The 24060-nt window shown below is 41.9% G+C and overlaps 1 protein-coding gene across 1 annotated transcript in view; it reads left to right on the forward strand.

Annotated features, from left to right (window-relative positions):
• LOC125463239 (potassium voltage-gated channel subfamily A member 5-like) overlaps window positions 1–24060 on the forward strand; it is a 250377-nt gene that overhangs the window by 17254 nt on the left and 209063 nt on the right. Inside the window, exon 4 of the transcript XR_009447229.1 lies at window positions 23744–23866. The gene's annotated coding sequence lies outside the window, so the exon portion shown is untranslated. The remainder of the gene's footprint in view (window positions 1–23743; window positions 23867–24060) is intronic.

Raw genomic sequence — 24060 nt, forward strand, 5'->3', positions numbered from 1 at the left:
TATTATCACAGTATATAGTGCCTCCTGCAAACCTCCGCACCAATGCCTCAGACCCCTCTATACCCACATACAACAGTTTCCACAACCAGCCCAAAGAGGTAGGTAATGCACTAATGAAATGTGAAGGATTTCATTTACTGCGGTGGATATGAGGAAAGTTTTAAATTGCGCAATCCACAACAGAAGAAGCACAGTGATTGGGGATGCTCAGTGATTGCTGTGATACAATACAGGAAGCCAGTATTCTCCCAAATAGTGTGATTGTGAAGGAACAAGTCACATCAGGGAGGACCTAAGAGTACTAAGGAACCTGCTCCAGAATGTGCGTGCACCAATGTCCCTGTTGGCAGAGACAAGGCCTACAATCATACTTCCCTTTAGTTCAGGAACTCCTGGTCGCAGAAGCATACAGCATGGTGATGCATGTGCTTAGCATGTAGGCTAGGTTCGTTTGAGACTTCTAAATGATTACTGTAGCAACACATTGAAATTTTAAGAAGTAGTCTGTATTTAAAACAATAGTGCAAAATGAAATGATTCTCAATTAACTATGTCCCAAAAGCAACTAGAAACATCGCAGTTAGCTGCTTTCCAAAAAATGTAACTCTACAGAAAACATTTCAGAGCAGCTCTGTGATCTCCTGCTGCCCTCAACATTGTGCCTCTGCAATCTTGACTGCAAATCTGTGCAGGCTAGGTGAATTGGCCGTACTACATTGTCGGTAGTGTTCAGGGATGTGCCGATTAGGTGGGTTATAAGGGGATGGGTCTGGGTGGGATGCTCTGAGGGTAAGTGTGGACTTGTTGGGCCAAAAGGCCTGTTCCCACTCTGTAGGGATTCTATGATTCTGTGATTCAGACAATGCTTGCTGCTGCTTCTGCTGGTTTGACTTCCGTTGCAAGGTGACGTGAAGAGAGGCAGTGTTGATCTGTGCCAGCATGCTATTTGTTTCAGGACATCTGTGAGCGTAGTAATTTGATGCACGCAGTCATCCTTCTCTAGAGCATGTCCTTCAGGTCCACTCCATGAAACCCTCTGTAATTCCTTTAATGAACAACACTCTCTAGCTTGCTCCCCAAGTAGCCAATACAGCATGAAAAGCTCTATCAGGTGAAGCTTCCAAGAACAACACCCTACCGCTAGATTTCTAATTACATGGAGGCTATGTCCTTTAGCTAGGGTACATGAAGCATGTCAATGAACCCTCCCCATTTACAACAGTCAGCATCCCTTCAGGCAGTTTGCAGCAGAACCATTCTAACCCCGCCTTGGGATGACAGAGGAGCTGCCCAGCAATATCACCCCCATCCCACGACCCTTTAACACTTGCCCCCCACCTTGCTGCCTATCTGGTAGGGGCTCCCAGTGGGATTCCAGAGCTTGCAGTCCTTGTGAGGGCTGTTCTGCAGCAACAGGCCAGCTTATGGATTGAATCTCTCTCCCTTCCCCCATAGCTATTTGCATACCTGAGACATCACGAGGTGTAATCGGGCCATGATGTACTGTGGCTCCTTGACTTTGTGAATCTCATTGGAACGCAATGCCAGGAGATCTGTTGAGATTATAGTCATTTGAGAATTGACCCCAGTTCGACATGATGCTCCATCCACTGGCTTCATGATTAAAGGGCACCCCTTCAAACAGACAGGAATTCTAAACTTTAACTGTATCCCCAGAGAGAAAAAAAAACTTGTTTGGCATGAACTTTTGTAAAAGCAAAACAGTTTTGAGAAGTATTCATGACAGTGAGATTTTGTTTTATGTGTTAAACCAGCTTCCCTGTGACCCATGATGTTCTTCCTTGCTTTACTGCCCTGAACACTTATAATACCTGTCACCCTTAAGGCCCTGCACCTTCACTTTGTTTCAGCTGATACCGTCCATGTGATTACTAATTTTCTTATTTTACGCCACCCCCCCAACAAGCTCATAACAATCCGGGTCAGTTGACCATAAGACCGTAAGACACAGGAGCAGAGTTAAGCTATTTAGCCTATCGTGCCTGCTGCACTACTCGATCATGTCTGATATGTTCTTCGACTCATTCACTTGCTTTCTCCCCTTATGTCTGTCTTAAGTACCCTCATTGACACAGCTTCCACATTCCTCTGTGGCAATGAGTTCCACAGATTAACCACAACCATGCTGAAGAAATTCATCCTCATCTCAGTTCTAAATGGTGACCCTTCACTCTGAGGCTGTGCCCTTTGGCCCAAGTCTCTCCTACTAGTGGAAACATTTCATCTACCAACACTCTATCCTGGCCTCTCAGTATTCTGTAAGCTTCATTGAGATACCCCCGTTATCCTTCTAAACTCCACCGAGTACAAACCCAGAATCTTCAACCTTTCCTCATGGCAAACTGTTCATCCCTGGGATCATTCTTTAAAACTTCTTCTGGAACGTCTCCAAGGCCACACATTCTTCCTTCAATATAGGCTCAAAATACTGTCTGATCAGAGTCTTATACAGCCTCAACAGTACATCTCTGCTCTTGTATTCCTTCCATCTTGGAATGAATGCTAACATTGCATTTGCCTTCCTAACTGCCAAATGAACCTGCACGCTAACCTTCAGAGAATCCCCAAGTTCCTTTGTGCTTTAGATTTCTGAATCCTTTCCCCATTTAGAAAATTGTCTCTATTCTTCCTACCAAAGCACATAACCTCACAATTTAATGTATTCCACTACTTCAACATCGCCAACCCTTCTCCTAATCTTTGTGTCATCTGCAAACGAAGCAACAATACCCTCAGCTCCTTCGTCTAGATCAATAATATAGAACATGGATAGTTGTGATTCCAAAACTGACCACAGCTGAACTCCACCAGTTACCAGCTGCTATCCTAAAAAAGACCCTTTATCTCTACTCTCTGCCTTCTGCCAGTCAGCCAATCCCCTATCAACTTGCCCCAAACACCATAGACTTATGTCTTATTTAGTAGCTTCCTGTGCAACACCTTGTCAAAGGCGTTCTGAAAATCCATATAGATCATATCCACTGGCTCTCCTTTGTCTAATTTACGTATTATCTCCCCAAAGAATTCTAACAGAGTTGTCAGGCATGACCTCGACTTGATGAAGCCATGCTGACTCAGCCGTATTTTCCATGCACTTCCATGTACTCCACAAATTCACTCTTTATAATGTGCTCTAAAATCTTACAAACAACTGAGATCAGGCTAACTGGCCTTTCATTTCCTGTTTCCTGCCTCCTTCCTTTCTTAAACAGGGGTGTTACATTAGCCATTTTCCAGTCATCTGAGACCGTCCCTGACTCCAGTGATTCCTGAAAGATTGCTAATGCCTTCACAATCTCCTCGGCTATGTCCTTCAGAACTCTGGCATGTAATATGTCTGGTCTGGACTTCAGACCTTTCAGCTTCCCCAGTACCTTCTTCTTAGTGATGGCCACCCCACCTACCCCTGCCTCTGATGTCTTAAAGTTCTGTTGTTTTTCACTATGAAATTTGATGGGAAGCTTATTCAGTTCCTCTGCCATTTCCTTGTTTCCCATTTCTACTTCTCCAGCCTCATTTTCCAGTGGGACAATGTCTACTCTTCTTCTCTTCTATCCTTTTCTAATTTCTAAAAATAAATCTTGCAATCTCCTTATATATTACTAGCTAGCTTACTCTCATATTTCATCTTTGCCCTGCTTATTTCATTTTTAGTTATCCTTTCCAGATTTTTGAAGGCTTAACACTAATCTTCACCACATTGTATGCTTTTTGTTTGCAGATATTCTGTCCCTGACTTCTCTTGCCAGTGACGATAACCTCATCCTCACCCTGGCCAGCTCCTTCCTCATGTCTTCGCCTTTAGTTTTACTTGGTTGTAATACCATGACATCTGATTCAACCTTCTCCATCTCAATCTGCAGAGTGAATTTTATCATATTATAGACACTGGCCCTCAGGAGTTCATTCATGTTAAATTCCCTAATCATATCTGCCTCACTATACATCACCAAATCCAGAAATGCCTGTTTCTTAGTGGGGCATACCACAACTGCTGCAAAAAAGAACATCTTGTGGATGTTCCAGGAATTCCTTTTCTTGAGATCCACTACCCCCAAACTGAATTTCTGAGATGATGTGCATGTTGAAGTTCTCCATGCTTATTGTAATAGACCGTTTCTTACAAGCCTTTTCTATCTCCTAGTTTATTTTCCTCTCCACATATTGACCACTGCTAGGAGGCCTGTACACAACTCTCATCCGGGTGTTTTCTTATTTGTGTTTCATCAACTCTACCTATATAGATTCTACACCTTCCAACTCTACATCGCTTCTTGCTATTGATTGCGTTTTATTTCTTGCTAACAAGACCACACACCTCCTCCTACTGCTCCCCCCCCCCCCAATAGTCTGACTATTTGCCTGTCCTTTCAACAGGATGTGTATCCTTGGATATTTAGATCTCAGCCCTGATCCCCTTACAGGGGATCTCTGTGATACTCACAACATTATACTTGTCAATTTCAATCTTCGCTACAAGCTCATTTACCTTGTTTTGTATGCTGCATGCATTTAAGCATGACACTCTCAGTCCTGCACTGACTGATCCCACTTTCATAGGTGTCCCCTTACCTATTGCCCCTTAATTTAGATTCCTGAGCCTTTCTATACTCTCTGTCCCATTACTTGTTCTGGAAACTTTAATAACCTCTGCCAAGCATGCCCCACCTTAACTTTCTCCATAATTTTCCATGCGACTGAACCCCACTAGCCCTCACACAGTGTTGGTTATGTGATTTGCCAGGAGTGTGGTCCCAGCAGGTGCCAACTGGAGCCTATTCATCAGAAGAGCTTCCTCCTCCCCCAGTACTGGTGCCAATATCGCATGATTCAAACCCATTTCTCCTGTGCTGACCTTGAGCCGTACGCTTACCTCATTAATCGTATTGATCATGTGTCAATTTCCTTGTGGCTCAGGTAGTAGTCCAGCGATTATTGCCTTTTTGATTCTGCTTTCTAATTTAGCTCCTAGCTGCTCATTTTTCTTCAGTAGAACCTCTTTCCTCTTTCTAATCATTGGTATCTCCACAGACCATGACAAGTAGATACTTCCCCTCCCACAACAAGTGCCTTTTACAGCCCAGATGAGATATCCTGAGCCCGGGCACCAGGCTGACTATAGTCCTCAGAATTGTTGATCCTGGTCACAGTGAACAGTGTCTAATCCCCTGACGATAATATCCACTAATACAACAACATTTTTTGTTTTCTCTGTCCACTTGGAAGGTTCCCTAAACCACAATGTTATGGCTCATTTGTTCATCCTCCCCACAGTCCCACTCTCACCTACACAGGGAGTAAGAATCTCAAATCTGTCAGACAAGTTCAAGGGCAGTAACTCCTTCAGCACTGCCTCCTGGATCCCCTCTACCTGCCTTACTGGTAGTCATGCACTGCTATCCCTGATCACTGATCGAATTCGGGGTAGTGAATTTCAGGGGAGTGATTGTCTCCTGAAACACAGCATCCAGATAGCTCTCCTCATCCCTGATGTGTCGTAGTGTTCAAAGCTCAGACTCCAGCTCATCAACTGTGAGCTGGAGTTCCTCAAGCAGCCAACACTTGCTACAGATGTGGCGTCTATGAATCTCTACCCTCCTAGGATTGACCCTCTGTATGAGACCATATGATCCCAGTCTACCAGATTCAACTCCCCCAACATGACCCAATTCTAGCAGATGCTTCTCCATACATGAGCTTCTAGCAACATGGACCATGTTCTGGACATTCACCCCCCTGTGACAGTTAATTTTCAACATTTGTTCCAAACTTTCCACCCAGAAAATTCAGCAAGGTCCACCCTTACACCTTCAGATACAATAGCTCACCCAGATAGATTGTAATTGCACCCAGAGAGTGCTCGCCCAATACATTGGTCTTTCAAGAAAACCCCTCCGCCAACATAGCACAGGCCAGCTATACAGCTTTGGCAGTCAACTATGGAGTGTAAACAATACTTGAACCAGATCTTTATGTTTGCATTTGGAATACAGAAGGATTAGTGCTTCAGCTTTTTTTGCTCAGTCTGTCAAATCCACACAAAATGTCAGTTGTGATCTCCTGCCCGTAGTTCTCTCTGCCAAACATTGTCACCTTCTGGTGCTGAAATGTAAATGCAGATTCATCAGCAAACATTGATGCAGACTCTTGGAGCTGTGTTCCTGTTTGTGTACTGTGCAAATGGTCAAATCTCAGACCTTTTCGCAATCATCAAGGACAATTAACATGATGCTTAATCTTTTTAACAGATGCCCCTGAACACCCAGCCTTTTTGGCATCTAATACACAAAAACATCCTTTCCAATGAGACTGGGACAGTTTAAAAACTGTACCAAAGAGTAAAGAGCTCACCAAGTGTGAGCTGTAAACCTGGCATGACTTTTGCAGTAATTGATCATAAATATTGTGGAATGTTAACAGTGCACACAAAATTTATTGATGTTTCACAGCTACTCCCCAAAGCACCAATACAACCATTTGTCATCATCATCATCAGCAGTCCCTCTCAGACGAGGATGACTCTCTTACACCTCAGGGGGCCATAGGGGCCGCAGCTACCATAGCATCTTTGGGCACGTCGTGGTCATGGGAAGAGGTGGGTGAGGCATTGGTGTATTTCTATTGTGCATTTGTATAAGTATAATCCATCACATTACAGTGAGTACAACCATTAAACCATCAAAAAACAGCACTGGCATACACGTCATAAATATTCTTGCATATTTGCTTAACATATTCATTTGTAAATGTGCAGGAACAAACATGTCGTCACTCATTGTATCAGAGATAATAGGAACTGCAGATGCTGGAGAATCCGAGATAACAAAGTGTGAAGCAGGACAAACACAGCAGGCCAAGCAGCATCTTAGGAGCAGGAAAGCTGACATTTCGGGCCTAGGCCCTTCAGGGGCCTAGGCCCGAAATGTCAGCTTTCCTGCTCCTAAGATGCTGCTTGGCCTGCTGTGTTTGTCCTGCTCCACACTTTGTTATCTCGGATTCTCCAGCATCTGCAGTTCCTATTATCTCTGATACAATGAGTGACGACATGTTTGTTCCTGCACATTTACAAATGAATATGTTAAGCAAATATGCAAGAATATTTATGACGTGTATGCCAGTGCTGTTTTTTGATGGTTTAATGGTTGTACTCACTGTAATGTGATGGATTATACTTATACAAATGCACAATAGAAATACACCAATGCCTTGATGAGGGGCCTAGGCCCAAAATGTCAGCTTCCCTGCTCCTAAGATACTGCTTGGCCTGCTGTGTTCGTCCAGCTCCACACCTTGTTATATTGTCACATATGACATGCATTTATCCACACCAACACAAAAAGCAATAGACATACCAGAATGCACAAAATCTACACATTCGATATCATTTACACACAAATGACCACAGCATATTGTACACCAACTGTATCCTAATATGTTAATGCTTACTGTGCTAATTAGTAGATTACATTTTCAGTAATGGCAAATAATGACACACAAAATGAAACTTCCACCTCTGTGTGCATGGTTCCAGAGATACCCTGTCTTCCATTCTCTTCTATGAAGCCTAGTATTTACCTGCCATCAACAACATAGACATAATCTTATTACATCAACATACATACATAAAAGCACATGGATTACACACACACAAAACATACACACTTAAAACAGATACATGAGGAACATACACAATGTAGGCCTACGTACATATATAGATACACAATATATATGGAACAACATCTCAATGACCATTACTCTTATCGTGAAAATTCACATGTTGCGCATAACTAATTTCATAGAAAGGGAAAATTTGCTAGGTCATCATATAAGGTATTCAACACAGAGACTAGACACAGAGTCATGTTGGCTTGCTCTGGTCTACCCCCTTCTGGCACTGAGGACAATGTACACCTAGCTGGAAACAGATTAATACCAATGAATTTCCCAAGACAAAGCTCTGTCTTCGTAAAATGATATCTGGCCAACAGCAATCAAATTTTTTTTGCACCACTGAAGGTTCAATTTAGGTGTTTTCTCACTATTATATCTGAATATTAAACAGATGAATAAACCAGAAGATATCTGCATATTTTAAGAATGGTGCCTGATGTAGCCGACTAGTTTCAGCCCTGAAGCTTGTGGAAAAATAAATAAGAGAAATGAACTTGTTGAATAATTAAAGCTTGTGAGCCTCTTGATCTTGAGCAATACTTTAACATTTATTTATGATTTATTTACTTTCAACTTTAGCCAGTCACTTTGTCAGACAATGAGATAATAAATGATTCATTCTTTAAATGTGTTTTGACAAATTATCATATCACATTCATTATATTGGGATGATTTTTATCTCCACGGCATCCTTCTATTTCACTACTATCTCAGCTGATCTGCTGCTGAAACCCTCATTCAGCGCTTCGTTACTCTAACTTAACTATTACAATGCACTGCTGTGGTCTCAATCTCTGTAAACTTGAAGTCATCATGCTGCCTTTGTCTTAACTTGCGCGAAGTGCTCCTCTGCTTAATGAGCTACACCAGCTCCATGATATGGAATCTTGATTTTCAAATACTCTTCTTCTTTATACATCCCTTCATAGCATGGCCACCGTCTATCTCTATCATCTCCCCAAACCGTACAACCTTCTGAGAAATTTCCTGTCCTCTAATTTGGTCTGCTTGAGCTTCCCCAATTTTAATTGCTGTCCTCTTGGTGATGGCGTCTTCAGTTGCTTAGCCCCTAAACTCTGACGAACTGTCTCTGTGCCTCCTTACCTTTTCCCAGTTCTCAGGCACTCTTTAAAACATGCCTGTCTGACCAAGCATTTGATGGCTGTGTCACACTTTGCACAATAATGACCTTACAAAGCACTCATGATATTTCATTATGTTAAGAAGCACTGTATAAATATGTTTTTGTTGGACATGATCCAACAGTTCAAGCAAGCAGACATAATTACAGCTTAGGTGTGAATTTATGTGTTCAGTGAAGATTAGGCTCGGGATAGATAAACAATTTTTCATGGAAATTATTAACATTAAATATTTTCTGTGCCTATCACTCACTCTCTTATTTGTGCATCACCATTCTGTGACAATCACGTCTTATTATCACTTGTACGTCCTGTCTGTACATTTCAACAGTAGATGGAGCTGCCGTTTCCATGCCTAAACCATGACGTTCTACTCAGAAAGACATTTACTTTTTCCTTGATTTTCTGTGGACAGGGATGAGGGCGATCCACTTATTTGTAAATTCTGTACTTGAGTTTTAAAATGCCAAATAGGCTTGACAGCATTGTAATGTTAAAGTAAGCAGATAAATGTTGCACGTTGAAACCTAGGAAAAAAAGGTAATAAATAAATCAACTATAAATAAATAAGGTACATGTTACAAATTAATGTTCCTGATTAAAGCGTGGCACCTAAAGTTTCGTTTCAGAGAGGGTAACTATTTGAGAGGAACACTGAGTAGCATCTATTCTTTACCCAAATACTTGGCAACTAAACATATTTAGAATTAGGCTTTATTGTTACGTGTACTCAAGTACAGGGATACAGGAGTACAGTGAAAAGTTTGCAATGTCGCCATTTATGGTGCCATCTGAGGTACAAAGTACCTAATAAAATGAAAAGTAAAGGAGTAAGTTAAAAATTCAACATTAGAATTCTTCTCAGTATAAAATATTAAATAAGAAATAAAGTTGAAAGTTCCAAATTACAGTTATTCTTTATCCATGGGCCTGCAATCACTCCATGCTGGGCTTTCGCCATATAGGCTCGATCTCTCTTCCCCCAGTACTGGGCTCGATCTCTCTCACGCCCAACACAGGGCTCGATCATTCTCGCCCCAACACTGGACTCGATCTCCACCAACACTGGGCTCGATCTATCTCCCCCACAGTGGACTCGATCTCTCTCCCCAGACCACTGCGCTCGATCTATCTCCCTCACACTGGGCACGATCTCTCTCCCTCCACACTGGGCTCAACATCTGTCCCCCCACACTGGGCTCGATCTCTCTACACCCACACTGGGCTCGATCTCCCCCCCCACAGTGGGCTCGATCTCCCCCCACATTGGGTTCAATCTCTCTCCCTCCCACACTGGGCTCAATCTTTCCCCCACACTGGGCTCGATCTCTCTCTCCACACTGGGCTCAATTCCCCCCCGACCCCACACTGGGCTCAATCTCCCTCCACACTGGGCTCGATCTCTCTCCTGTGCAGGGCTTGATCTCTCTCCCACACTTGGCTTCATCTTTTGATCCCCATGCCTCCACACTGCTGTTGCTGCCGGCTGTCATCCAGGCTTACCTGATACTTGACCACAGGCTGCCAGAGTCCTGCTGTGGTGCTGTTCCAGCCCTCAGCCAGTTCCACGATGCAGCTGACCACAAGAGTTCTGCCCAGGCACACCAAATGCATTGTCACCGGGTGGCAAATGTTCTCAAAGTGGGCCCCCCGCTGCTGCCATCATCGTCACTACCTCCACGACCAAGCTACCTCCAGAAGGTAAGTAGAGAAAAGAAAGTAAAAGAAAACTGGAAAAAAAAGAGAGAGGAAGAAAGAAAAGCTGTCGGAATGGACAAGCTTTGGATCCACTGCCACCTTGGATGCCCCCACAGCTCCTGTTTTTGCTCCAACGGGACCATTCCAATTCTGATATACCTCTCTGTTCCACTACACAATCACCACCAATAACCTATCCCTTCCCTTGGCTCCCATCCATTCAAATACAGGAGATGGAACAGCTGCCCTTTTAGCTCCTCTCTATTCCAACACTCCCGACAGGAGAAGATAATGCATTTCTTTCAATAGACTCCGTTATGCTGCTCAGATTGCTGTCACTCTACATTGATCTGTGCGTTATTCCCTCAGAAATTAGGCAGAACGATCAAATGGAGATTGGGCGACTGCTTTGTGGAAAATATCTGTTCTGTCCATGAATATGACCCTGAGTTTCCCATGACCTGTCATTTTTATTCCCAATTTGCTCTCATGTCAACAACTCTGTAATTGTTTGCTGTATTATTTCAGTGAAGCTCAACGTAAGTCTCTGATTTGGCACTCCACAACCTTCCAGACATAACACTGAATTCAACAATTTCAGAGCAGAATCTCTGTCTTCCATTTTGTTTCTTTTGTCTGCTTTATTGTTTTTGCCTTGTTTTCACTTAAACTTATTACCATATCTGTTCAAAACACATCTTTTATTTGTTTAATTCTTTTTCTACCTCCACCACCAGTCATGTTAGCTCCATAAGATGTACTCTTTTGTCACTGCATGTTCTATTGAAGCAGTCACTATCACCTGGCTAGAGTCCAGTCATCATTCCTGCCTGTACTGGATCTAACAGCCTCTTTCGTTGGCAGTAGTAGAGGACAAAACACTAGTGAGCCTTAATGAGAAGAAACACTTACCTTAACAAAATATAGTTTACTGATTAATAGTAGCATATACAAATTAGAGTTTATACATCTTTACCAGGAAACACTGACGACACATTGGTCTCCATTGCTCTTTTCTTCATGCAAGACTGTTTGGCATCACCAAATCAGGTAGACTTAATGCAATTTCCAACGTTAAACCTTTCAGACTCATTGTCTCTTACAACATCTCCCCTCAGTTTGTTTCTTCTGCAGTTAACATTTGTACATTAAGGTATATGGCTACATTTACATTGACCACTACCCTAATTCTCCCCACACATCCCACCAGCATCTCAGTCTTCACAAATTTAGGCACTGCAGAGGTATCACAGTTCTTCTAGATGAAGTTCTTTTCAGACTTGGGAAATTGATAGCTCTTTGGTTTGAAGGCCATTGAGTTTGATTCTGATCTTGACCTTGTTTATTCTGTAAAACATTTCTCCAGCAGACGATCTTTTATCTGCTGAATGTCCTTTGCAGAGGATTTTATTCCTTCTGAACTCAGTAGTCGATTCAACGCTTTATCTGGTGTATCCTTAATCTCTTGAATTTCACAGAACAATTGCTTCTTGCTAACTCGCATAGTTTTCCTATATCAAAATCTGGAGAACCTATAATTTTATGAAAGTCGATCATGGAAGACAGCTACTCAGTGAAAACAAATACCTTCTCTCCGCGGTATTTTCAATTTCTGAACCAGGTAATTTCTTAACTGAGTCCCAAATCTGCGGACTGGCTTCTATGAACAGTACGCAGCTCACATTTTTTTTGCAAGCAAATCTTTATCAACAGTCTGCTGAGAGATCTGGGTTAAATATGTAAACTCTACTTCAACTTGTTGATTAAGTTGGACATCTTCATTCACCCTTTGTGGTTGTTTTACTGATGCACCAGACATTTTCCATCTCAGCCACGATGTTGCTTCATTAGCATTGTTTTGATCGCTGATACTGAGCTATTCTTGTTTGGAAAACAAGTGATTGAAATGTGTTGTTTCATTATCTGACATCAAAGTTCAAATCTGCTGCATTAAATTTTTTCAGTTTTGCTGCCAGAACAACTTCAGTTAAAGATTCATAAAAGAGCTTAAGTAGGTTGTACTTACTGTTCATTCCCTTCCTCCTCTTTACTGGTTTTCTGTCACCAGTATGTATCAGTAATGAAAGGAGTATTTTCCAGACATGACAATCATGTACAAGCACAGATTTCACAATGAGTCATGAGACCCTCATGCTCTGTTGTGATCATAAGAACATTGACTGATCCCTGGCTGTACACATGACAATGCCGAATTGTCCTCAGTGTATCCTTTCCAGGAACGTTGTTCCAAAGAGAAACTGGAAATGATTTTCTGAAGGAGGGTCCAGGCCTGAAACAGCAGGCCAAGCAGCATCTTGGGAGCAGGAAGGCTGATGTTTCAGGCCTAGACTCTTCATCAGAAATGGGGGAGGGGAAGAGGGTTCTGAAATAAATAGGGAGAGGGGGGGAAGCGGATTGAAGATGGATAGAGGAGAAGATAGATGGCGAGGAGACGGACCAGTTAAAGAGGCAGGGATGCAGCCAGTAAAGATGATTGTAGGTGGGGAGGCAGGGAAGCGATAGGTCAGTCCAATGAGGACGGACAGGCCAAGGGGGTGTTTTACAAACAATGATTCTCGTCAATTGGCATCTTGCTGCTGCTGAGTGAGAATCACTAGTAACTGAACAAGAAGAGGCACTAGTCATAACAAGGTTTAGTTTATTTTGTTGCATAAGAACAATAGGTATGAGTTACATTGACTAGTTAGACTACATAACTAAGACTACCAAGTGACACTGATGAAACATCTGTCTCGATTGGCATCTCCAACTAGATTTCACCTTTCCTTACCCAAGACTGTATGACAACATCAGATTGGGTGGAGCTTAATGAAGTCTCCAACACTAAGCCTAAACTCATTCTCTGTCCCACCCACACATTTTAACAATCTCTTATCTCTTCCCAGTTTTGATTAATGTTCGCTGACTTGAAATGTTAACTTGGTTTCTTTCTCTACAGGTGCTGTCTGAACGCTCAGTACTTTCAGATTTTTCTGCTTTTACCTCCTATAACCTTTCTGAGAATATTGCATGTTCTTTTTACTTTATCTTATTGCTTGTCCTCTGAGTAATAAATGTAACGGTAAGCCTTGTGTAAACCTTCCTCTCAAGATATGTGCATATTTCTCCTGTAGTAGCATGCTTGGGGACCTAACAAGTCAATTGACTTGCAGTTTGTGCAGAAGCACCTTTGGCATTGTTCTGTGGCCATCTACAGTGAACCCTTCTGGCTAATAAGCTCTTCACTGAATAGCAGGAAACACAAAATCCTTTCAAATAGAAGACACAGGCCTTTAGGAAATGTAGTCCTGCACAATTTTCCAACCTTCAGTTGGGAATCTAATCTAACGAGACCAATTTAGGCCACAAGGTGGCCTATTATTACACAACAAATGTGTAGTAAAGTCATCCCTGTAGACATGTGTAAATTTTGCAGCCACAAATTGAAGCAGTGACATTCGTACATAGAGCTATTGGGTGATAACACCTACCATTGGCAGAAAAATGATAAATACAGATATGTTTTGCCATTTGGAGCATTTTCTCTCCTTACCCTAATATAGCATCTGACAAAAACACCAGAAAAGATTGACTTCCTATCGAATTTTCTTAGGAAAACTGTTGATGATTGCAATGTTTTTTGAGTTTGTGCAGATCGCTAATATGATATAAATAACGTTTAAGTTCAACAACACTAAATCATTAAACAAATTGTTCTTTGAAAACAGTTATGAGATCTGGCATGCCTGTCTCCTTTTTGACTTATTAGGATATCTTGTTTTACTCATTGAATGAGAGTCTGGAAACAATTTGGAGTGTTACCTAGGGATTTCCATAGAGACAGGGTGTTGCTAAGGGAATTCCTTCTGACCAAGATCTGTCTTCTCCGAGACACAATGAACTAGATCTTCCCCTCCCCCCAACCTTGTTTATTATTACTTTTGATCTGCAATAGTTTTGCGTCTTTTACATGCTGCATAGAAATGCAAAATTTAAATAGAATTGATTTCTCTGCATTTTGCTCTCTGTAGTTATCTGAGGTTAAAAGTCAGGGCCTCAGGGAATGTATAATGGTTGAATGGGAATGCAGTGAAGCAAATGGAAAATTGGCTGGGACCCAAACATACTGTCTCAGCCCACAGTTTCAGTTTTTATCAGGGTCAGCTTCCGGCAGAGCTGCCACCACCCAAAAATAGGACAAATTATGTTACAGGGAGGTGGATTCAGGTGGAAATTCCTGGCGTTCATTATTTCAAGCAGTACTTCTGAAAGCACAACTGGGATGCTTCTGAAGAATTCTGCACTGTCGCAGGTTATGAAGCTTTTCCCGCTTACCTTTACTATTAAAGGAGTTGTCATAGCCTATTGTTGACATTTGGAACCTCCAAAAAGCTGAGCCTAGTCATCGGTGTCTTCAAATGCAGAGAGAGGAAATACAGGTGGGTGGCACAAACCTCCTGCCTGACATCCCTTTCGGATTTGTGCTCTTCTTTTCAGCATCCTGAACTTGGCAGCCTGCCTCAGCATGTCCGTTAACATCAAGAACGGTGTTGTGGCAACCATGTAATTGATTTTGTTCTGAGCGTCATGGACCGGTTGCATGTTGATTGACTGCATCTCTCTATGTGACGGCTGCAGGTTATATATGGTTTGTATGCTGCAAATTGTTGAGCAGTTTCCATACCATTACTAGCACTCTAGACATTGAAGAGTGATAACTTCTTCCAATGGTACTATTGACTATATAAGGGCAACGGTCGAAGGTTATTTAAATTACAGCATACTGCTCATCAGGCATTTTCACGTTGCAGAAAAGCGGTCATGACGACCCCAGTTAAATTACCATTTTATGAGAATGGGTTGCAGTCCAATGGCACAGCTTCAATTAAGATTTGCTGAAAATTCCCAATGAATTTGGACATTATTTAGAATGAGGGTAGAGGCTGAGGTTGGGAGCTGTTGCTCCTTCTTGTGTCCTATCCAGATTTTGTTATTAATCCTACGAAACTCCAGTTTTACTGTTTTTTTTTCCTCAGTGGGCTATCCAAATGCTGCTCCTGGGAGTCCAATTAATAAAGTGTGCAGTAATAACTCTTCACATTTTTGTTAGTAACAACAAATATGCTAGGCTGGACTTTACCTTGACCCAGCGATCTCTCCGCATCTGGTCAAGCATCTCACGTTTGACCCCTGGGAGAGAATTCAATTCTAGGTGCAAAGAAAGCTTTATTTCCTCATACAAAGCTTTCACCTCACTCCTTTACAACCTTGGTGTGAATATATAATTTATGGGTTCTGAGAAACTGTGATGCAAAGGGGAAGCACCATGTCCACTTGACCCTGTAGGCTGAAACGTCCTGCAGCAATACCACAATCCTGACACAGAACAAGCTTTGTTATTCATTGAAGGCATGAAGAGGACAAAAGTTGCCATGAAAAAGCAGTCAGATGCTGCCACCCTCCCCAATAGAATCTGCTGGCACATTCAACCATAGTCCCAGAGATAGCCCTTTATTCTTGCTTTAAAAGACACCCAAACTCTCTTATATCTGTCATCAAAATGGCACTGGGCAGTGAAAAAAACCAGAATGCAGCACTGTTAACAAGTTTAATGGCTTTTGAATTAATCATTTCAGAACTGATTTTGGCATCCATGTGCTTGGCATAATGATATCGGCTAGCTGTTCGAGATCATGCCTACTTTTTCATCAGTAAGAACGGGAGGGCGGACGTGGAGACAGCATGCCTGATTTGGCAAATCACTATGGTGGTTTGTGATTTTTCTTGAGGGTAATTCAAAAAGATTCACACTTTGTTTATATTTCTGCCAGCAAAGCTGCATTGATTTTTGAAAAAAAAATGGCTTATAAGAAAATTCCCTAATTATTAACCAGCCTCAGTTACAGGTGTCCTTTATTTTTCTTGCAATCCTTTATAACTACAAAAAGTGAGCAGAGTGCATAATAGTAACTCATTCATTCATCTGTTTTGTTCACCAGATTAGTCATTTCCACTTTCCTGTGACATGCAAGGGACAGGAAATCTAAGGCAATACAATACTTAAACGTGACTACAAAGTCCTCTGTAACCAAAGCTTTTCACTTTGCATTCATCAGGACTGAAACACAAGAAAATTAACTAAAGTAATGGAAGGGATAGTAGGAACTGTAGATGCTAGAGAATCTGAGATAACAAAGTGTAGAGCTGGATGAACACAGCTGGCCAAGCAGCATCAGAGGAGCAGGAAGGCTGATGTTTTGGGCCTAGACCCTTCTTCAGAAATCATGTCTGAAGAAGGGAATAGGCTTGAAACATTAGCCTTCCTGCTCTCCGATGCTGCTTGGCCTGCTGTGTTCGTCCAGTTCTACACCTTGTTATCTTATGTCAGAAGGGAACGCAATTTGTTTAGCATGAGAAGAGGGTGCGTGCTGGTTTATTGGACTATGTTAACATAGAGATTTAGCAGAAACTGCAAAATATCTATTAACTGATTAACTTCAACCAGACAAGCTGATATTGCTTGTCCTAGGGATTCACTAGGTTTCTGTAGTCCTTTCCTCAGTGACAGAGGTACAATGTGTGGACACATTGTCCTTCTCTGTAAATAACAGGGCTCCATGTGTGAATAAATGCACAAATAAATCTCATTTTGAGCCCAACTTGAAGAAGAAAAGGTTGAGAAATGATTTGGTCCAGATGTTCAAGGTAAGGAAGGGTCAGCACAGAGTAAATAGGGAAGAACATTTCCCATTGGTGAAAACATCAAGAACAAGTGCATATAGATTTAAGATAATTGGCAAAAGAAGCAGTAACAACATGAAGAAAAATAGTTCCATGCAACAAGTGACTCGGATCTGGAAAACAGTGTCTGAGGTGAGAATGGAGGCAGTTTTAACTGAGGCTTCAGTAGAGAATTAGATTATTCCTTGGAGGAGGACAAATGGGCAGGATTATTGGAAGTAAGTGGGGAAATGGCATTAAGTAAATCGCTCTTTATGAGAGCCAGCATGGGAATATGGAACTGAAGCGGAGGAGTAGGTCATTTGGCCCCTCAAGTCTATTCTGCCATTCAATTAAATTATGTTTGATCTGGTTGTGAAATTGCCTTCATGTTTGCTCTCCCTTAACCCTTGATATCCTGTGCTTATCATAGACAAGATGGGCTGAAAGGCCTCTTTCTGTGCAGTGTTCATTAAATGATGCATGTTCCAGGATCCAGAGCCAGTTTTGGCAAACTAGCCAGATTGGAAAAAAAAAGGCATGAAGTTGACCGGCTGGACGAAAGCACCAGTTTTAACTGCAGCCACAACTTTCATGAGTGGACAACAGTGTGAGTTGGAAACTGCAGAAATCAGACCTGGTTATTTAATTCACAGACCATACTCCCTGCTGGCCATCCTCCACGAACTCCAGCCAGGAGAACTGCGGGAAGCTGCAGAAAAACTCCACGGCCAAGGGAGATGGCTGCCCCTCAGTCAGAGGAGTGGGAATACATTACCATTGTGGAGGCCAGATCTATCATTGAGATTCAATATGTATTGTGGGTGCAAAAGGCTGTGTGCAGAAGATAGGGTGTGAGGAAAGATGAGGAGATACTGTATATACAGCGTATATGATTAGAATGCACTGCCCGATGTGGTAGGAGATTCAATCATAGTGTTCAAAAGGGAAATAGATAAATAGTTGAAAAATAAAACAATCAAGTGCAATACAGAGAAAGCAAGGGAGTTATTTTATTCCTTAATGGAATGAACCATTGCTGGCTAGGCCAGCATTTTCCCATTGCTATTTGCTTTAGAGAGGATGGTGGTGAGCTGCCTCTTGAACCGCTGTAGGCAATGTGATGAATCCAGAGGGTTGTTAGACAGGAAGTACCAGAAGGTTGTCCAGAGGTGATGCAGGTACCATAATATATTTCCAAGTTCACTTTCCAAGGTGTGAATCTTAGAGAGGAGCTGATGATGGTGACATTCCCGATAACCTGCCACATTTGTCTTTCTACTTGTTTGAAGGTGGTGGTTTAGAAGATGTTGTTGTAGAAGCCATGTGGACATTCTGCAGTGCAGCTTGTATTCAGTACATGCTGTGGTTATGGTGCGTCTACATTGGAGAATGTAAAAATCTAAGGTGTTGGATGTGCTGTCAAACAAGTGGACTACTTTGTTCTGATTGATATTAACTTTCTTGCATGATGCAGCAGCTGAACACCTGCAGGTAAATGGGGATTATTCCATCCCAATCCTGACTTATGCCTTGGATGGGCTTTCAGAAAATCACAAAACAAATTACTTACCACAGAATAGTCAAGTTTTGACTTGTTTTTGCGGGTGAAGCATTTAATTGGCTGGCTCAGTTAATTTTCTGGTTAATAATGGCCTCCAGGTAGTAGGGTAGTAGGTGGTAGGGAATTTGATGATGACAGTTGTTGTCTGGCATTTGCATATTATGTACTACCTATCAGCCCAAGGCTGAATATCATCTACGTTTTGCTCTATGCAGGCATGAAATGTTTCAATACCTAAAAAGTACGGAATTGAATGCCACATGATCATCAGTGAATTTTACAACTTTGCTTGAAGGGGGGTAATTATTGCAGCAGGTGAACACTTGGTCCTATAGCACTTCACTAATGAACTTGCACATCGATATCCTGGTGACGATGATTGCCAACAGCCACAACCATCTTCTTTTGTAAGAGGTATGACTCCTGTGGGACGAATGGGAGAGCACTTTCTCAAATCCTCAGGTAAAAGTTGGAACCTGCCAATTCCTTTCATTTTCAGATAGGAACATTGGAATACAATGACTCCTAATTTTGTGGTATATGGTATTTTTTGAATACTTTAGGTCATGATTTTGGGAACCAGAGTAGCAAAAGACTTCAATTCACTGGTCTGTCTTTGCTTCCTGTCATGTGATTTCAAATGTGACCAGTTTAAAGGAATCCAAAAGTTTTGATATCGAGGTCCACCTTATGTGCAGATTTGCTTTGCCTAGTCAAGTGAGATGGTATATGGTCAGGGAGCAGAGACTCCCATTGTGGATAAAACCTAAACCCCAACCTTTATTGAATAAATTAGATGAAAGGATATTTTGTAGTGATTTGTGATTCAAGGTATGGACCTGTGAGCAGATTGACAAGCTATAGGTTAAATGTGTGTTCAATAGTGTTTACGCTGATTTTGAACATTTTTCATAGGATTTCTGAGGTGTCAGTTACCAGAACCTCTCCATTGCATACCCACCTCACTGCAATGATGGGTGCCCAAGAAACATCCACAATGATGTGAGTGCATGACCTTTGATGTGAGACAAAAAAAATGTCTCCAAAGCTTGAAACTTGCATAGGTTCCTTACTTAGTCTACCCAATAGAATAGTCCTGATCTATAGATTTTCAGCACCATAAAGTTCCTGTGAAAACTCATTGTAAATTGGCAGAGCACACTTGTTGACACCCAAGATGCTGTTGCTGCAGCTATAATATGTACTTGTGCAGCTCACATTCACCATGGTACTGGGCAAACATAAAGTGGTACATATTAACTGCGGGTGCAGACGTGAGAATTTTAAAAATAAGATGAACAGTATGAAACTTTAGCGCTTTTTTTATAATTTAGAAGATTGCAAAAATACGTTTTGTTTTAAAGTATGGTACAGGGTAGTGTCCCTACCTCTAGACAGAGAGGCCCGGGTTCAAGTGCCAGAGGTGTGTAATAACCTCTCTGAACAGACTGATTAGAAACATTTAAAATGTTCAATCCCTGTGCTAAGTGCTCTAAATATACACCAGGATAGGAAATCATGCTACAGAACACTTATAAGTAAAGGGACTGAAAACCTGAAGAGCTGACAAAATATTTCCTATCATTTTTTAACTGGTCAAGAGAACTATGTGATCTTGTAACAATAAAGATGTGAGCTCCTGCAGTTTTTCAATGGACTACACTGAAGTAATTACTTGGAAAAAGAACCACAAAAAATGGCAGATATGAAACCTATTACGATTGCCACGTCCCTATATTGTATAATAGAACATAGAACATAGAACATAGAACAGTACAGCACAGAACAGGCCCTTCAGCCCACAATGTTGTGCCGACCATTGATCCTCATGGATGCACCCTCAAATTTCTGTGACCATATGCATGTCCAGCAGTCTCTTAAATGACCCCAATGACCTTGCTTCCACAACTGCTGCTGGCAACGCATTCCATGCTCTCACAACTCTCTGCGTAAAGAACCTGCCTCTGACATCCCCTCTATACTTTCCACCAACCAGCTTAAAACTATGACCCCTCGTGCTAGCCATTTCTGCCCTGGGAAATAGTCTCTGGCTATCGACTCTATCTATGCCTCTCATTATCTTGTATACCTCAATTAGGTCACCTCTCCTCCTCCTTTTCTCCAATGAAAAGAGACCGAGCTCAGTCAACCTCTCTTCATAAGATAAGCCCTCCAGTCCAGGCAGCATCCTGGTAAACCTCCTCTGAACCCTCTCCAAAGCATCCACATCTTTCCTATAATAGGGCGCCCAGAACTGGACGCAGTATTCCAAGTGCGGTCTAACCAAAGTTTTATAGAGCTGCAACAAGATCTCACGACTCTTAAACTCAATCCCCCTGTTAATGAAAGCCAAAACACCATATGCTTTCTTAACAACCCTGTCCACTTGGGTGGCCATTTTAAGGGATCTATGTATCTGCACACCAAGATCCCTCTGTTCCTCCACGCTGCCAAGAATCCTATCCTTAATCCTGTACTCAGTTTTCAAATTCGACCTTCCAAAATGCATCACCTCGCATTTATCCAGGTTGAACTCCATCTGCCACCTCTCAGCCCATCTCTGCATCCTGTCAATGTCCCGCTGCAGCCTACAACAGCCCTCTACACTGTCAACGACACCTCCGACCTTTGTGTCGTCTGCAAACTTGCTGACCCATCCTTCAATTCCCTCGTCCAAGTCATTAATAAAAATTACAAACAGTAGAGGCCCAAGGACAGAGCCCTGTGGAACCCCACTCACCACTGACTTCCAGGCAGAATATTTTCCTTCTACTACCACTCGCTGTCTTCTGTTGGCCAGCCAATTCTGTATCCAAGCAGCTAAGTTCCCCTGTATCCCATTCCTCCTGACCTTCTGAATGAGCCTTCCATGGGGAACCTTATCAAATGCCTTACTGAAGTCCATATACACCACATCCACAGCTTGACCCTCATCAACCTTACTAGTCACATCCTCAAAAAACTCGATAAGGTTTGTAAGGCATGACCTACCCCTCACAAAGCCGTGTTGACTGTATTTGATCAAGCCATGCTCTTCCAGATGGTCATAAATCTTATCCCTCAGAATCCTTTCTAACACCTTGCAGACGACAGACGAGAGACTTACCGGTCTATAATTGCCGGGGATTTCCCTATTTCCTTTCTTGAAGAGAGGAATTACATTTGCCTCTCTCCAGTCCTCAGGTACGACTCCAGTGGAGAGCGAGGATGCAAAGATCTTCGCAAGTGGCGAAGCAATTGCATTTCTCGCTTCCCAAAGCAGCCGAGGACAAATCTGATCCGGGCCTGGCGACTTGTCAATCTTAATGTTTGACAAAATTTTCAGTACATCAGCTTCCTCTATCTCTATCCATTCCAGCATGCACACCTGCTCTTCAAAGGTTTCATTCACTACACAGGTCGTTTCTTTCGTAAAGACAGAAGCAAAAAACTCATTTAGGGCTTCCCCTACCTCCTCAGGCTCCACACACAAGTTCCCTATGCTATCCCTGATCGGCCCTACTCTTTCTTTGACCATTCTCTTATTCCTCACGTAAGTGTAAAATGCCTTTGTGTTTTCCCGGATTCCTTCTGCCAAGCCTTTCTCGTGCCCCCTCCTGGCTCTCCTCAGACCATTTTTGAGCTCCTTCCTTGCCTGCATGTAATCCTCTCTAGCTGAACTTGACCCTAGCTTCCTCCACCTTATGTAAGCTACCTTCTTCCTTTTCACTAGAGTAATGGATTAGAGTTTCCAAGATAAAGGTTTGATCAATATGCTGCCTATTTTGCTTTTAATTAAATGTGACCTAAATTCAGTCACTGTGCGTACTACTCAGAGATTTCTTTGTGCCAGACTGAAATTTACCTTATAGACCACCTTGATGGCCTGTGCTGAAGACCCTTATAAACCTATTTTCTGCTTTCACTCTTTGCTTTTTCACAGTGTCACTCATTGTGTTGATTCTGGGGTCCACCACAGTGTAACCAGGCACAGGTAGACCTTGATTAATGTAAAATTATGCTCCTGGAAATCACCACATTGTTTGAAACACATTTCCATGGAAACCCATGTAAATGTTTGGGTTACATTTCTGGACCATCACACAAGTTCAGAATACAAGCACAAAGTTATATACAGCACCAAATAGACATGAAAATATGCAAAAAGAATGTCTTTTAATTTTTATTGGCTCACATGTGAAATTCCATGTCTGAGGCGGGTAGGCTGTTTTTCCGGCTCATCTGCAGCTCAGAAAGCTGCAGGTTGTGCATCATCAGACCCCCCCTTCTGCTGCTTTGGAGGAATAAGTGCCATTGAGAATAGTTTGTAAAAACTTATCTATCTTAATTGAGTTGTTTCCTCTTTCTATTTGTATCTAGGGAGCAAATCTAATTTAATGCTTAGTGGAATCAAATGAGGAATATCTTTGGTGTGCAACACAACATGAAGTGTGATCTTCATTCAGTTTCTCTTATTATGATAAAGGTCAGATGAGGAAGCAGCATTGCAGTAACACAAGTGCACCATCCCATTTCCAGTAGTTCTGCAATGGGAAGCTCTTGATGCTAAATATTGACCTCATAATATCAGTCAATTAATCAGAAAGTAAAAAGCTTCCCTGCCCTGAAGGAAAATAAATAGAAAGAGTTCTACCTGTTGCAGAGTTGTGTACAGGATTGAACATGCAAATCACAATATGTTGACAATAAGATTCTACAGATGATCATGTTATCAATGTTTTCCTGCCTCATTATGGAAAATGCCAGCATCCAGTAATGTAAATTGCAGCCGGAGAATTTTAGCAGCTAATTTTAAAATGATCAGTGGGAGCATTGACCTTCTAGGATTATCCAAAAGCCTTCAACTAACCTTATTTGTTGAGTTGTTGAAATTTAGCATCTCAAAAGCTTTCTCCTAATGTTTTTGTTTTCTCCCCCTGTGGAGAAGAAGTAACAGATGGAATGAGCAGATGCAATGAAACAGTGTTTCCAGATCAGAGGCTCATGACAGACCACCAAGCTGAATGGACCATTAAAGGATGAATATTGGAGAAACAATTGCACTCTCCAGGTAGGACCACTCTAGAATTAAAAGTTTTATACCATGTATAACGTCCAGCAATAGGTGATAAGTAAAATTCTGTGTCTCTTCATATTGTGTGATTACATAGTCATAGCATTCAATTGTGCAATTGATATACATGTCATTGTAGGTGGAAGTGACTTATTTTATGAGGCACAAACATTTGAGGAGCGATTTGGATG

Source organism: Stegostoma tigrinum, chromosome 25, assembly GCF_030684315.1.
Source record: "Stegostoma tigrinum isolate sSteTig4 chromosome 25, sSteTig4.hap1, whole genome shotgun sequence".
NCBI classification, from domain to species: domain Eukaryota; kingdom Metazoa; phylum Chordata; class Chondrichthyes; order Orectolobiformes; family Stegostomatidae; genus Stegostoma; species Stegostoma tigrinum.